At 42.3% G+C, this 17,581-nt stretch overlaps 1 pseudogene; it reads left to right on the forward strand.

The window, feature by feature from the left end:
* The first annotated feature begins 4,471 nt into the window (after positions 1 to 4,471).
* Positions 4,472 to 7,120, forward strand: LOC143646200 (ATP-binding cassette sub-family F member 1-like; annotated as a pseudogene).
* The last annotated feature ends 10,461 nt before the right edge of the window (positions 7,121 to 17,581 follow it).

Consider the following 17,581-nt stretch of genomic DNA (forward strand, 5'->3'; position numbering starts at 1 on the left):
CAGTATTCTGAGATCAGCCCACTCCAGAAGCCTCTGGCTTTTGTCTTTTGATTTTTGTTTTCCTTACCTTCTCCCTGATGGGAATGGAGTGATATGGGGTTTATATCGTGTTTGTGTTGTAGATATATCTGTGCTCAGAGTGGGTATTGAGCAATCTGAATTTGCTAGTCAAATCCTCATTTGAAGTTGGTTGAGCTTCCCTTCCCTTGCTCCTACTAGAGAGGTCTTGGAAGTCCTCCAAGAAGTTGTTTCAGAAAGTTCCTGGCTATTTACTCTCTGCTCTAGAGGATGAACTAAATCCCACACCTCCTTGTATCACCGTGTTGCCCCACTCTTTTCCAAAATGCTTTTGGAATTTATTAGTTTGATATATCTCCTAAGAATGTTGGGGCCCACCTTAGTACTTATAAGCAGCAGGACTGGAAGTGGAATGGAGGGATCCAAAACTCTCCTACTGCAGTGAGGTGTCAGCAGTGCTTCAGAGATTGACTGGCTCTAATATCCAGAAGAATCCCAGAATACACTAATGGCTTCTGAGCTCAATCTAGAATAAGTGCCATGCTGGGACAACAAGTTATCATCAGCCAATTTCACAAAGACCTGATTTCAAGTCTTTAGTTAGGTAAAACAAAGAGCATCTATCAGAAGGTTGGGAGAACTGGGCATATTACCTATGTGTGACTCTAGACAAGTCACTTTTTCTCTCTGGACCTTAGTTAACTGATATATGGAAAAGGGGACTACATTTATGTGGCAGTTGGGTTAGTTAGTCGATCCATATGCAACTTGGATTTTCCAACACAGCAATGACATTAAATATTTTCTCAGTTCTCAGGGCACTAGAACAATTCTTGCTTCAAGAAATGTTATTTTGAGTGTGGCCTCTGCTCATTGGGAACAGGGTTGGAAGCTTGTTTTCATGCTTTAATGTGTTCCATTGTGACCATCTAACCCACAGCAGTGGGCCAAGCCCAGCTTGAGAGCAAAGATTTCTATTTATTTAAGTAGCACTCAAATAATGCATATGGTATGCCAAGCAATGTTGTAAAATCATAACCACATGAGTTGAGTATTTTTATAGATGAGAAACTGGGGCACAGAGAGGGTAAGTAATGGGTCCAGGTCACAGAGCCAATGAGTACTCAAGCTGGAAGTCCTCTTCTTTGCCCTACACTGAGCTGCTGTTGGTCGACTGAAGGCACATGGGATCAGTGGGTCTTGCTGAACACTCAGGTCAAGCTCTGTGAGGTATTACTTGCAGCTCAGCTGCAGAGTGAAAGTCAAATGAGACCACAGATGGCAAAGTACCTCAAAAATTATAAAGTAAACTACAAATTGAAGGACCATTGTAGCACCTTGTGTACTGTAGTCATTCATTACATATTTGTTGAATTGATCTTAGCAAAAAATAAATGAAAAATATAGGAGAGCTTAATGACATATGTACAGGTCAAGTAGGCTGCGGTAGCCTTAGATAGGCTAGCCATAGAAGTAACTCAAAACCATATGTCCCTAAACCCATGCACCTGATTATACAAAGACCTTTAAAATGATCTGCTTAAAGAGGCACATTTTCCTCAAACAAGCTCAGAAGCCTGAAGCTCTGGAAACCATTTATGTATCCTCCAGAGCCAGGTGATGAGTTTGTCCGAGCCACAGGCCCCGGCTGCGGAGATGGGTGGGGTTGGAAGAAGTGCTGCTGTGTGTAGTGAGGTGGGAGGTCTGTGTCTACCGAGGCAGTCATTCATTCCCTCAAGCTGTCCTGTGACTCTAATGACGAGGGTCAAAATTGGTGCCAGTCAGGGGCAAATCGTCGCTGAATCTGAATTAAAGACTTAAAATACCAGGTCTTTTTAGCCCTGAGACTAAAACCTGAAATGTCACCCCCAATTCCACCACAAGTCTGAGGGTAGGGCTGGTCCAGGCTCTCCCTATTGAGCTCACCAGGTACTGTTTCCCGCCCTACCCTGTCACTGTTGGATCATACTGGCTTTGCCATTGCTTGGTCCAAGCTCTGCTTAATACTCTATTAATGTAAAAGAATGTGCGAGTGTCTGAATGGGAGCAGTATCTTTTCACTGAAAAAAAAAAAAAAGAGAAAATAAACAGGTCCTGCTGGCTTAGAGGAATCCCTGGGAGCTTCCAGGAACCAACATTCCCCAACCCTAGTTCATTTTCAGGAGGGAAGCGTGGCCTGCATGAAATAGTGGTGATTTGTTTGGACACCATCTGGTTTTTGTAACATTAGCGGGAGTGGACCCACTAGGTCAGCAAGGGCTACTGAGAAACCATCTGTGGCTGGTGAGGGGACAAAATGCCAACATACATATTCAAGGAAGAGAAAGTGTGGGCTTGAGATGAGAAATGCAGAGTCAGTATCATTGAATCCCCCAAATATTTTTATAGGGGAGGTTGAAAGCAAAAAATTTACCAAAAAGTCCCCACAGGCCCAAACAAAGCCACAGTGTGTTCCTATTTACTGCCAGCCTGATAATCACTCCCTTCCCATCTGTTACAGTTAAGCTGTGAACTCAGTGATTGGAAAGGCGCTTCCTATAAACAAAAGCTAGCAGAGATTGTATTACCTTCCTCCTGCTTCTCTGCCTCTTCCCCTTCCCCCTTCTGCAGAAGTAAGGGGTCAAACAACTGCTTAACTTTTTGTGTTAATTAACAGTTTGGCTCCCTTCTGCAAACTCAAAGCCAAAGATCAAAGATAAATAAATTGGTAATTGGAACTCTTAAAGGAAAGCTTCCAAGCAAGCTGAGGGCTGCCCTGTGTTACACCCACTCATTCCCAAAGCTGGGATGATACCACCTCCAAGGCTGCAAGTCTTGGCTCTCAATAAAGGACAGTACTGTGCTGCCACCCAAGCTCAAAGCAAGGGTGTTAAGAGTCCTTGGATGATGGTGTTCAGGGTTTAAGATGGTAGAAACTCAAGATTCTGTCCCATCGTAGGAAGAAAATTTCAAGCACATTCATGACCCTTGAATCCTTCACTAATTTTTGCTCCTGGAGTGGAAACCCTCTTTCTCCTTTCTTTTTTAAGGACCCCATCCCTCAACATTTAGCTCAGTTTCCCCTTCACTTCCCCACTTTCTCACCAGCCTGGTGAGCTCCATGTTCTTACTCTCCTCTGAACTTGAGAGACTGCCATTTGACACTTGTTTGAATCATATATTGTTCTGGGTTGCTGGCTGCTGGAGTGCAATATACCAGAAACAGAATAGCTTTTAAAAAGGGAAATGTAATAAGTTGCCAGTTTACAGTTCTAAGGCTGAGAAAATGTCCCAATTAAAACAAGTCTACAGAAATGTCAAATCAAAGGCATCCAGGGAAAGATACCTTGGTTCAAGAAGGCCAATGAAGTTCAGGGTTTCTCTCTCAAGTGGAAGAGCACATGGTAAACACACTCAGAGTTTCTCTTACATCTGAAAAGGGACATGGTGAAGATGGCCAGGGTTCCTCTCTCATCTGGAAGGGCACATAGTGAACATGGTGTCATCTGCTAGCTTCTTCTCCTGGTTTCCTGTTTCATGAAGTTCCCTGGAAAGCATTTTCCTTCTTCATCTTCAAAGGTCACTGGCTGGTGGACTCTGCTTCTCATGGCTATGTCGTTCTGCTCTACTCTCTCTGAATCTCTTATTCTCCAAAATATTTCCTCTTTTATAGGACTTCAGAAACTAATCAAGACCCACCTAAATGGGTGAAGACATGTCATCACCTAATCCAGCTTAACAACTGCTCTTGATTAAATCACAAATCACAGATCAGGAAATGATCTGATTACAGTTTCAAACATACAGAATTGAATAGGGATTATTCTGCCTTTATAAAATGGTATTTAGATTAAAACATGGCTTTTCTAGGGGACATACACCCTTTCAAACCAGCACATATATAAAATTTCATGTCATCTCTTGCTGTCTCATATGTTATGTATATTTTACTGTGAAGGAAAATGATTTGTTTTATAAAGCCTTGCTTTCCTTCTTTTCCACAACTAGTATGTAAGGTCTGTGAAGGCAACTATTTAACAGAATGTCTTATTAATATATCTGTCATAGCCTAGAAGACATCAAATTAAAAAAAATGCTGAGTGACTACCTCTCCAATAAAACATTGGCTATCCAAGTTCTCTCCATTCCTTAATGCCTAGTCTGGGTTCTGTTACATCCATGAATTTCCCTACCATCCAATCAACACCATCTCACTTCTTGTCTACCTTATTTTTTGCCTCTTTGGTGCATCATATCTCATAAATTCTAAGAAGTGTAGGGTATGGAATCTTCACTTTGCCACTTGACAAACCTGGGTGGGCTTCCATGGAGTTGATCATCCATTTACTGCTTTACTATTTCCGATTCTTTAAGGTATGGACTTTTCCTCTGTGTGCTTAATTTTTTTTCTTCAAAAGATTATGTGACAGATATAGCACCAGGCAGGGCCAGAGTAGCCATAATTGCCTTTGCAATGCTGAAGAGGCCCAAGCAGCAGCCACCGGAGTCCTAGTGGATCAGGAACCGAGAGGGTGCGAGACCCTCTGACAAAGTGGTGAAGAAAGGGAAGAAGGACATGAAGATCAAAAAGATGTTCTTCAAAGAGCTGGCAGTAGAAGATAGACAAGCTGAGGAAGAAGAGGGAGTGCTCAAGAAGAAGGAGCAGCAGCAGCAGCAGCAAAAAGAAGAAGCGAGTCTCCTGGAAAGGCCAGTGGGAGAAGGACATGGATGATGATGGAGAGGAGAAAAAGTTCATGGAGCACCTTAAGAAGCTTTTGGTGCCAGCCAGAGGCAAGGAGGATGAGATACCTGCCCTGATACCCTGAGAAGGGAAGAAAACCAAAGGGGGTAATGTCATTGTAACCCTGATTCAGGATCAAAATGAGGAGGAGGAGGAGGAAGAAAGATTCCCTCCTGAGCCTATGAAGCCAGAGAAGAAGCAGATCAATAAGGCTGTATCTGAGGAACAACAAGTGCTCAAGGGCAAAAAGGGAAAAGAACAAAAGTCCAAGGGGAAGGCCACACTTCAAAATAAATTTGTTGCTCTGGGTAATGGAGAGGAGGATGAAGAAGGAAGTAAAAGGAAAAAAGCCACCCAAACAAGGGAAGGAAAAGGCCAAGAAAGCAGGGCAAGGTTCAGAGGAAAAAGGAAAGGGGGAGGGAGAAAAGGATGAAGATAGAGTCCAAGGCCGATGATCCCTATACTGACCTTAGCAAAAAGGAGAAGAAAAAGCTGAAGAAACAGACGGCGTATGAGTGCCAAGTGGCTTCATTAAAAGCAGCCAGTGCTGCTGAAACCTTCACCATGTCCCAGACAGAGGTGTCCTCCCACCAAACCATGTTAGAAAATGCATCTGACATCACACTGGAGACGTTCAGCATCTCGGCCCACCGCAAGGAGTTGTTTGTCAATGCAGACCTGAACATTGTAGCTGGTTGCTGCTATGGGCTGGTGGGGCACAGTGTCAGGGGCAAGACAATGCTTCTCAAACTCATTGCTAACCAAGTCTTGAGCATCCCCCAAAATCAAGGTAGAGAAGTTCATCATCTTTGTCCCCTGCAAGGAGTTATTTGTCAATGCAGATCTGTACATGTAGCTGGTTGCCATTATGGGCTGATAGGGCCCAATGACAAAGGTAAGACCATGCTTCTCAAGCACGTTGACAACTGAATCTTGAGCATCCCACTCAATATTGATGTGCTGCTGTGTGAGCAGGAAATGGTAGCTGATGAGATACCAGCAGTGTAGGCTGTGCTTCAAGCTGACACCAAGCGATTGAAGCTGCTGGAAGAGGAGTCACAGCTTCAGGGCCAGCAGGAGCAGGGGGATGACACAGCTGCTGAGAGGCTAGAGAAGGTATATGAGGATTTTGCAGGCTATGGAGGCAGCAGCTGCAGAGTCTAAAGCACAATGGATACTGGCTGGTCTGGACTTTGACCGTGAAATGCAGAATTGACCCACCCAGAAATTCTCAGGGGGCTGGCATATGCATATCTCCCTGGCCACGGCATTGTTCATGGAACCCATCCTGCTGATGTTGGATGAGCCCACCAACCACCTGGACCTCAGTGCTGTCACCTGATAGAATAACTACCTCCATGGCTGGTGGAAGATGCTGCTGATTGTCCATGATCAGGGCTTCCTGGATGATGTCTGCATCAATATCATCCATCTCAATGCCCAATGGCTGTATTACCATAGGAACAAATACATGATCTTTGAGAAGATATACCAGCAGAAGCAGAAGGAACTGCTGAAGCAGTATGAGAAGCAAGAAGAAAAGCTGAAGGAGCTAAAGGCAAGTCCACCAAGCAGGCAGAAAAGCAAAGAATGGAAGTTATGATTCGAAAGCAGCAGAAATGCTGATGGAAATACCAGGAGGCCCCTGAGCTCCTGAAGTGCCCTAAAGAATACACTGTATGCTTCACTTTCCCAAACCCTCCCCTACCCCCCACCCCAGCTCTCCTGTGCTGGGTCTGCACTATATGACATTGGGCTATGAGGGATGGAAACCACTCTTTAAGAACCTGGACTTTGGCATTGACATGGACTCAAGGATCTGTATCATGGGTCTTGAAGGCATGGGGAAGAACACCTTGCTCCTGGTATCAGGCAAGCAATATATGCTGACCCATGGGGAAATGAGAAAGAATCACTGGCTGAAAATTGCCTTCTTCAACCAGCAGTATGCAGAGCAGCTGTGCATGGAAGAGATGCCTACTGAATACCTGCAGTGGAGCTTCTACCTGCCCTCACATCATGCCTGGAAATGCCTGGGCCACTTTGGCCTTGAGAGTCACACCCACACCATGCAGATCTTCCAACTTTCTGATGGGCAGAAAGCCAAGGTTGTGTTTTCAGATCTGGCCTGTCCTTATCTTGGAAGAGCAGCTCAATAATTTGGACATAGAGTCTATTGATGCTCTGGGGGAGGCCATCAGTAACTACAAGGGTGCTGTGATCATCCTCTGTCATGATGCCTATCTCATCACAGAAACCAACTGCCAGTTGTTGGTGTTAGAGGAGCAAAGTGTTAGCCAAATCAATGGTGACTTTGAGGACAACAAGCTGGAAGTGTTGGAGGACATTGGTGAAGCCAGGGTTAATTGACCCCAAGAGTGAGCTTATCTTCCTGGAAGTCTCTGAGAGGTGAACTTTCATGGCCTAAAAGTTCCCTACTGTCTCCTTTCACTACTGGACATCCAACTCAGCAATCACTGGGCCATGTGAAGCGGAGAATTGCCTTGATGCAACCAGGAGACCACTTTGATTGTTTCCGTTTCTTTGCAAGGCTTATATGTTGTGCTTTTCTTCACGTACTAAGTTGCCTCTCTTTGACTTTCTTCTGTACTGTGGGGTTCCAACAGCCAAGCTTAATACAACCTCAAAGTGCCCTAATGTTTCCCTTTCACCCCTCAGAAGCCTCCCTCTGGTTTACCTTAACACATGGCTTGGCTGTACCCATGGTCTCTGAGTGATGTGTTTTTTTGTTTTTTTTGTTTTTTTTCTGGTGGATTTAATGCTGACTTACTGATACAAATAGCTGTTGCAACTCAGAGCTGAAGACGAGTGTCTGAGGCTTGTGCCACCCAGTCAGGATTTGGTGCTTGCATCTTTTGTCTGGTTGAGGACTTACGGGCAGGAAAGGAATGTTGCTGAACTTAAACCTCCCTTTACAAGGAAAGGGAATAAAGGAAAGGAATTGCTTGTCACCCTGTTTCTGTTTATGGGAGCTAAAACTGAAAAAAAAAAAAAGAGAAAGATGATATTGTCAAGGGGCAGCATGCAAATTGCCCACTTCTTTATTACAACACAGATTCCTGCCATCACTCACAGAGATTTTAAGATCGTTGGTCTGGGGTCCAGCCTTGGAATTGGGCGGGAGGACTGTACTTTGAGAAAGTTCACTCTCAATCTAGTCTGAAAAGACCATGTCTTAAACTACTTCTATGCTGTTCACCATGTCAGACAGAGCTGAGCCTGGGGAAGGAGGTTATTCCACAAGGCGTTCTTAAAAGGGGGTGAGATGCCCATCAAGGGAATCCAAAGGACCAGCCTGTCTTCCAGTGTAGGGTTAAGAATTTTCATCTGGGCCTCAAAGTATTAAATGACCTTCATGAAGCACATCAGAAAAATCCCCCAAATTCTGAGCTAATTGACAGAGATTCCAGGGATAGTTAGTAAACACTTCTTCTCCCTTCTCTACTGAGAAACAGCAAAAACAATAGCTTGGCTCACAGCCCACCCAGCAAATGTCTTTCCACTGGGGTTTCAGAAACTTTTCAGCTTCTTAAGACAGCATCTCAGAGGATAGAGTTTCTCTAGAGTAAAATTCCAAGCCAAAAAGAGAAAACTTTACAACATTTGGAGACAGACATTCAGATGTTTTGAGTTCATTTGGCATGGTTAAAAGAATTTTCACACTTTCAAAAATATCGAAGTTCATTTTCGGCCTCCAAAGAGCTGAAATATAGCTTTGTTTTCAAACTATAATGAATTTAGCATGAACACCAGTCCTCAAAATCATTGTGATTTTGAAAGACTAAAAAAAGAGAAAGAAAAAAAATTCACTGTGAGCTAATAAATTTCGGAACCATAGAATGCTGGAATTAAAACAATCCTAGACATTATTTGAACTTTCTCAAAGTACAGTCCTCCCGCCCAATTCCAAGGCTGGACCCCAGACCAATGATCTTAAAATCTCTGTGAGTGATGGCAGGAATCTGTGTTGTAATAAAGAAGTGGGCAATTTGCATGCTGCCCCTTGACAATACCATCTTTCTCTCTCTTTTTTTTTTTTTTTTTTTCAGTTTTAGCCTCCATAAACAGAAACAGAGTGACAAGCAACTCCTTTCCTTTATTCCTTTTCCTTGTAAAGGGAGGTTTAAGTTCAGCAACATTCCTTTCCTGCCCTTAAATCCTCAACCAGACAAAAGATGCAAGCACCAAATCCTGACTGGGTGGCACAAGCCTCAGACACTCGTCTTCAGCTCTGAGTTGCAACAGCTGTTTGTATCAGTAAGTCAGCATTAAATCCACCAGAAAAAAAACAAAAAAAAAACCCAAATTATTTTAATTCCAGCATTCTGTGAGTTCCAACTTTTAGAATTGGGAAAACTAAAGTTTTGTCTTATACTCCTAAGTAACAAACAATGATAATCATAGTTACCAAAGGCTACTTTATTTCAGGTATGAAGTTTGATCAAAATACAAATGAAGGGTACATAGGACAACATAACTGAAAGTGGGGCAAAATGTTCTATGAATGCAAGGTGTACTTAGAGGGTATGAGAGGGCAGAAAGAAAGCTAGATTGGGAGAATGAAGGCATGGATTCATTTACTAGTATTAGCGTTGTAGATCCCACAAAGCTTGGTAGTCATGGCTCAGCGCTTTAGTGTCTGTATTAGTTTTCTGTGGCTGCTGTAACAAATCACCACAAACTTGTTGGACTAAAAAAAAAGAAATTTATTGATAAATCAAGGTGTTGGCAGTGCTATGCTCCCTCTGAAAGCTCTCTCTTTAGAAGAGAGTCCTTTCTGGCCTCATCCAGCTTTTGGTGGCCCCAGGCATTTTTTTGGCATGCGGCTGAATAACTTCAATCTCTGCCTTTGTCTTCACATGACCTTTCCCCTTTTCTCTCTTATGTCATCTCTTCTTCTCTCTGTCATAAGGACACTTGCCATTGGATTCAGGGCCCATTAGGGAATGATGGGATGATCTTATCTCATCTCAATATTCTTAATTAAATCTGAAAGGACCCTTTAGTCCAAATGATACAACATTCAGAAGGTCTGGATTTGGGGATATGGAAATATCTTTTGGGGGACCAACGTTCAACCTCATCTGTAGCATTGAGTGTCCTCATCTATAGCATTGAGGTGACAACATGAACTCATGGGTTGTTTTAAGGATAAAGTGAAGCAATGTATGTGAAAGTATTTTATAAATGATCCAATGGTGTTATCTCAGTGATTCAACAACTTGCGTGAAGATTGCATCCAGACAACCTACTTGAAAGTTAAGCCTTCATCTCCTTTTCCTTTAGCTACTTCTACCTAATCAACAAGGACTAAGTCCATTTTTTTTTGTATCTGGTTCTTGGTGCCATTTCTGATTTTTGTCTTCCTGGATCCCACCTGGATCAAGCGAAAACTTTCATTATTTTCCTGGATCCCAGGAAAGAGTGCCCTTTGGCACAGAGATGTCATTTCCCCATCTGGATTTAGAAGAGCTGAACAAGCAGCTTCTTCCAGGTCTGTCTTCCCAGCACCTTCACAGTTCCCTGAACTGCAGTCATTCCTCAATGCAATCAAATTGCACTGAAAGGAATTGAATAGAATGGAATGAAATTGAATTGAATTCATGAAAAGTGAATTCAAATACCCTTTCTTCCAAACTCTGCCTAAATGGGAAGACAAATAGAAGAGTCTTATCTGATGAACCACAGATAAAGGAAAAAAAAAGTAATAAAAGAGTTGAATTCCATTTATTGGCTGGGAAGTAGGAAAGTTTTTAAAAATTTTTAACTGGACTCCACTCAGGTATCTATCATCGACTTTCTCCAGTAGGAAAGTTATTCTCCTTCTTCCAGGAGGGAGAGTACAGGTCTTCCATGTGGGAGGATGGCAGTGGTTTTCCACAAGGGTTTATTTTTAAATTCTCAGTCTAAGTCATATTGTTATTATTATCATTTCCTTTAGTGGTTTTTAGGTTTTACTGAGAACTATGATAAGGTGACTTCTAGAAAAGGAAGATAGTGACTCACTAATTATTTTCCTGGTTTGGTTTTATAGTCCCATCTATAAACTAATCTGACTGAGTCTCTGCCAAAGCTCTTGCACATTCACACATTCCTATCTGTGGGTCTGGGTTGACCCTCTTCAAAAGGAGGCTCTCTTTTAAATAGCACTATGAGACAAACTGTTCAATGTAACCTCCAAACAGCAAGTACAAAAACACTGAACCTGTGTGAGTCAAAGAAGGTACAAAATTGATAGATGCACATAGGTTTACAAAAGTTCATCAGCTAGATTTCCTCAGCAAGGGCCAGGTATAAGGCCATGTTCTTTCCATTGAGACCTCAAGTCTTGACCTGTAGAGTGAACCTCTCCGTCTTTTGGAATAAGTGGAATGCAAGGGAAGGCCTTTGGTTTTAAGTGTCTCTAGAATGCCCTGTGAGCTGGCAATCTTCCTCATCTCCTTGGGATGAAGATAGTCCTTCTGCTCCTGAGAAGCCTTAGCATTGTTATCAAAGTCTCCTACCTTCTCCACCCACAATAGAAAAGGTCTCATGGGGAAAGGAAAACTAAGCCTCTACCTGACGATATATTAGCTCCCATTTTTATTTTAGCCAAGAAATAGTTGGGAGCCACCGGAAGAGACAGAGTGACAGCCAAAGGTGATTCTGGCTTCTGTATACAATATCTAGAGTCATTGTCTTTCAGTAACAATAGACATTTCACATAAAGGTTACAGCTTATGAAATTCTTTTCAGAGGCTTTATCTCATTTGATCATTGTGCCTTATGAGGTAGGCAGATTGTTGCTTCATTTTAAAGATGACAAAACTGAAGCTCAGAGATGTGTTTTCACATTCAGTGCTCTTGACGTCTGCCCCACTCTCTATCTTCCAGTGATCAGTGTGGAGTCCTGCATAGACCAGCTGATTGACCCCCTCTCAGCAAACCTGTGAAGGAAGGACACAAAGTCTAAACCCCTCTGTCAGACAAAGGCTAGATATTTCATGTACATTTTCTTATTGAATTCTCCCAACTCACACTTCTTGGGTTCAAATCCCAGCTCCAAAACCTACTAGCAGTATGGCCGTTTAGACAATTTGTATGCTCAGTCTGTGCCTCAGTTTCATCACATGCAAAATGGGGGCATGATATGCCCTATTAGAGATACTCCTCTAAAATACATGGCCCTGTGCTAAGTAGAAACTCATTGCATGTTGTCTATCAAATGAGGGAAAACTGTTATTTTCTCTCATTTTACAGATCATGGGAAAATGCTCCTGAAGATTAAGTGGGAATCTTTTTGAGATTGGAACCTAAGTTTGATGTCAAAGATCTTACCTTGGTGGGTTGCCCTCAGAGTAAGTTTCCTTACTCTCTCTTTGGCAGGGAGCCCATTGCCCTTTGCAGTTTCTGATCCTCAACTATCTGGATTTGAATTGTCTGAGACCCTGCCCCATGCTGATCAAGTCAGAATATCTGGAGCTGGGGCCAAAGAATCTGCTTTGTCACAAGTGGCCCATTTGATTCTCTTGTACCCTGCAGAGGTTGGGAGTCTCTGCAATAGCTTTCACTGCCCAGCACTGCCCAGTCCTCCCTACCTCCCCCTTTACCCAGGAAGTACCCAAAATCTATCCTTCTGTGTACCACTCCTAGAGCTCACAGCTCCCTATGGCTAACTCAGGGTTAGATTCCAAGGTTGAGGCCTGTTTACTTTGCAGTGCCTCCTCATTCCAATCCTCTTTGAATAAAGGCTTAAGTAATGGCTTATTTGGTACCAGAGTGGAGTGCATCAGAGGCTCAAGTTAGAGTAGGTAGGAGGTGGAGGAAGAAGAAGGCAGCTGGTTGGACAAAATCCTCTCCATATTAAGACCCACCTTGTTAACCAACAGATGCAATAACAATCCACCTAGAAAAGCTCAAACCTATCAGGGTCAAGCCTATAAAAATAAGATAACACTGATCAGACACAAAAGAGGAGAGACTAAATCAGTATTTGTATTCGTTTTATCTTATCTCACAAGCACAGGAGATCAGCTCCAGGGAGGAGGCTGGGTGTCACCCCCCTGTTTGCTGTCACTTAATCCAGTTTTGCAAATAATAGTCAACCATCCCCACTCCCAACTCATGAGTCCACCCAGAAATATTTACCGGATGCTCCTCTGAGGCTGCTAAGAAGGGACCTCAAAGTGTAACCCCAAGGCAAACATTTATGGTTTTCTTATCATGATTTTTTTTTTCTGGTGGCCCCAGCTCCTCCTTAAAGTGGACTTAATCTCTGGTTATGTAAACAGCTGAAGATGTCCTAATTCCTGAGAGGCTATCAAAGATCTATACTTAAGTGGGGGAAGGACTTGAGGGAGTAAGTGAGGAAGAAGGGAAAGAAAACAAACATTAAATATTAAATGTTTAGAAGATTTTTAAACATCACGTACCATTTGGCACTTCTCCTCTCCAGAGTGCTCCATGTTTAAGGCAAGAAAAGCCAGGCTTATTACTATGACAAATTTGCTTAATTGTGTTTTCTCTTTCCTGAAGTGTGAAGGGTTTCAATGGACAGCTTTAAAAACATGTTTCTCTGGGCTGTCACCCTTGTTCCAAAGGAAATGCAGCTGCCCTATCTGATATATTGATTTGATGCAATCTCTTCTTTTCCAAACTGAACTTGGAGTCAATTAACAAAAGGCAGTATGCATGCAAATACATGTGACCAACATGCTGATAAGCCATATAGCCAAGAATCCCAGGGATATTTTTATAGCAGAATAGAAACACTACTTTCAGCTTCATTTTCCTTGTGGGCCCCTGGTGGATAAGGGTGGGAGTGGGCAGCAGGCAATTCAGTGAGTAGATGTCAAGAGAGGGGTGGAGTGACCAAAATAAAGGAGTTCCTGCTGGATCTCACAGTCCATAAGAGAGTAGGTATAGATGTACTCACTATATTTTTTATATCATAGACTTTCTGGAGTAGCTTCAATCTTAATATTAGAATTTATTGTCACCCAGTGTTGCCAGTGATGTGTATTCTGATACGGGGCTTGGGAATCCAGTCAGCACAGCCATAGGTGCTGACCTCTCAGCACAGAGTCTAGGTGGGGACAGCCCTGGTGAGTTGGGCCACATGGCCCCTCCTAGGCGCTGGGGAGTCACCCAATGTCAAAGGTGAAAACATCCTCAGACACCACCCAGCCCAACTCCCTCATTTTACAAATGGGAGAGATTCAAATGGTCCAATGTTACCCTTGTACAGTGAGTTTGTAGCTTTGCTGATGTAAGAATTTAAGCCCCTTGAATCTTGGCACAGGAGGTACCGTAGTGTTCTTTAAGAGTTTATGAAGAATAAAGATGTGATCCACATTTTCTAAGGTCTTCTTAGAAAGGTGGGAGACTACAGGGATAAAGGTAAAGAAGGAAGCTATGTTTGCTAGCGTGGGATAGTATGGTCTGAGTTGGAGCTCTAAAGTGAGACAGAACTTGGATCCATCATCTAGTTGCTGTGTGGACTTGGGAATTTACCTTACCTTGCTGAGCCTGAGCCCTCATCATTAAGGGGAGAGGGTAATAATGCCCCATTCATGGGGTTGTTTAAGGATTAAAGGAGATAATGTGCAGATTCTGGCACACACAAAGTGCTTAACAAATGCTGGCTGTTATTATAACTCCAGTGCAGACATCCAAGGACTTGTATGGATTGCCAAGGAATCAGCCCTGAGGCGGTCCGTCCTTAAGCCAAACCTTCTCCCTGCCAGTTCCTCTCCATGCCGGGGCCTGTGTGCTGCCCCGCCCCACCCCTTCACCCCTCCCAATAAAAGACAACTCATCGTATTGTTCGTATCTACACAGTAACACAGATCCTTCCAGAGGGGTAGCAGGATTACCGACTAGAACCGAAGTTGCAGAAAGACATGGGAGAAAGGGGACTGGTAAGGAAATGAGGGTGGGAAGAGAAGGAGGACTATTAACAGGATCCCTTTAATCTGTTACCACAATGCTGGATTAGGTAATGAAGGCTTTTATGATCCCAGAGAATGTGAAATACCAGTCATCCCTCCATGGAAGTTACACTGCTGGCAAAATGAATATCCGTCTCTTTTCTCTTACCTTGCATAAGTCATTAGAAACCCTGAGGTAGTGCTCATATATATATATTTTTCCACAAAACCATTAAAATCGTTTCCAGTAAAAGCTGGTTTAAGTGGCATTCTAATCCCTGACTCTGCTCGGTTTACTCTACCATGATAACGAATAGCTATAAAGGCGGCCATGACTCAACAAAGAAAGATCAACTAACGTTCAATATAGTTTTCATGAGAAATACATTTTATGATGTTCTGAATCTCTGACAATTGGCAGCATATCTTTGGTGCATATTCATCAGAGCACCCTATTTTCTGGCTGTATCAGGAAATATCATTTGCTCTCTTCCTTAACTCCAGTCTGCAGCTCTCCTATGGGGTCTCCATTTATCTTCTTGTGAAATATGTGCCCAAGAGAAGAACAGGATAGCATTTTCCCAAGATGTTATTTGCTTTGCAGAGTATAGCCCTGATACTGGACACAACCCAGCTGCTGGAGACAGTGGATGCTGAGAATCTGAACCTGACATTGCGATTCAACCCCCAAAGCACAGCGGATCTTAATCTTGGTCGCAGAGAAGTCATAAACTTCATTTTTTCTTTTCACTTTCTGGATGCTGTAGCTGCCCTCCTGCCCCTCAGCCCCCTGCCAGAGTTAAAAACAAACAGAATGTGTTCTGTCTTTCCAAAGACTGCTCCATCAGCATATATTTTCCACTTAAAGCTTTTAAGTATTTGACTTATACATTTGTGAACACCCCCAGTGGACTGTTAGGGGTTGGTTTAATCCCCAAGAAAACTGGCATTAAAATAGACCTTTTCCCAGCAATAATCATCTCATTTACAATAAATTATACTATTCTCAGTACCTTTGAGACACATGAGAGCTTTTATGTAATAAAGAAACCATTTATTTCTGAATATTTTAATGCATGTTTCCATATTTTTCTCATTTTTAATGCAAGGGCCATTGACAGTACTGTAAGAGAATGTCTTTTAAAAGCAATTTTATGGCAAATGTGCCAGTGAAATGAACGGTAGCATGCACCATTTCAGAGCTATACTGCTGAAAGGAACAAGGAGAGATGTTCTAATTCTCATTTATGTGCATAAAAGAGTAACCTCTACAGGGAAAGACAATGTTATTGGGTAAGTTGATAGGCTGTGGGAGACCTGGATTCGATTTGGGCTCCATCCTCTCATTTGCTTTATGTACTTAGTTATCGCTCTGTTTCAAATGCCAAATCTGAGGTATAGGTGGAAAGGGAGCAGACTTTGGAGAAGACAGTGGTGACTATTGGAGAAAATGAAGTAACCTAGAGCCTTTATGCATTAACTGAAAACAGTGGCTATTTTGAAAGGATAGAGGGTGAAGAAGCAGATAGAATGCCTTTTGCCAGAAGTTCGAATAGTTAGATTTTTTAAACGTTCATATTCAGATCTGCTCATTTGGATGCCTTCTATCTGAAAAGCTGCCATGATGGTGGTTCTTGAGTGGGAAGGTGACAGTAACATAGGGAAGGGAAGGGGGACATAATCATAATCAAAATATGCATGTCCCTGGTTCTATGATTCTAACCTATGCCAGATTCATGGGTCATACAAATTTTTTGAGATATCTCCGAAGATGATTCTGTTCCACTTACTGATAGAGAACCACAACATTGGAGTAAGTATTAGATTTAATCTCGATCAAATGCACTTCCAAGAGGAAAGGAAGCATGTCCTTGCCGTAAGCAGCACAGCACTCTTGAGAGAAGAAGCCAGTAGTCACGGGCATCTTATAAATGTTCTTTTGATAAAATGCTCTGTGCACTTTGTGGTCATTAACACTGTCCATCAGTAAAAGTGAGCCATTGTCCATGCTTCTACCTGGCCTCAGGCCACTCTCTGCATAAATCAGAAAAGGACTAGGTTTAGAGTCTATAGAGCAGGGTTCTAGTTTTAAATCTGGACAGATGGAAAAAAAAGCCTCAAGAATGTCACCTGATTGTATACATTACAGTGAGCATTCTCAGCTCTCTTCAAAGCACCTGGGGAAGGGAGAACATGCATAATAAAATAAGTGAGAAAGAATTAAGTCAGTTTGAGAATGATTTAAGGAAAACAAAAGCTAGAAAAGAACATGCGTCACCTTTCTACCATGTGCCAGGCATTGTGTTATACTAGCTCCCAATGTTGGAATGGTAACGTCTGAGAGGAACTGTTTAGGGATATTAAGATCATGGGGACAGATGGCTAAAATCTGTGCTAAAAATGTGATAACCACTAACCAGGTGCAGCTACTGAGCACTTAAAATGTGGTTATTCTGAATTAAGATGTACCATAAGAGAAAACTGCACACTGGATTTCAAAGAGTTAGTACAGATAAAAAGACTGTAAATCATCTCAATTAATAAGGATATATGAAATACATATTGATCTAATAATATTTTGAATGTACTGAGTTAAATAAGATATATTACTAAAATTAACTACACTTCTTTCTGCTTACTTTTCAAAATGTGTGACTACTAGAAAATTTAAAATTACAAATGTGTGGCTTAATATATGTGGCTCACATTATATTTCTATCATATATAATCTGAGCACTGGCTCAGATTGTTAGGAAAACCCAGAGCTGTAGTTTAGTAGGGAAAGCAAAGACCTTTCATTTAAAGTGATAACCTTTTGTTTTCCAGTGCCTAACAATGGGTCTGAGCTTGTCAAACAGAAGATGCCTCAGAGTTGCTGAATCTAAGTGGAAGCACTTGCAGGAGGAATCCCCTG

This window comes from Tamandua tetradactyla, chromosome 9 (assembly GCF_023851605.1).
Source record: "Tamandua tetradactyla isolate mTamTet1 chromosome 9, mTamTet1.pri, whole genome shotgun sequence".
NCBI classification, from domain to species: domain Eukaryota; kingdom Metazoa; phylum Chordata; class Mammalia; order Pilosa; family Myrmecophagidae; genus Tamandua; species Tamandua tetradactyla.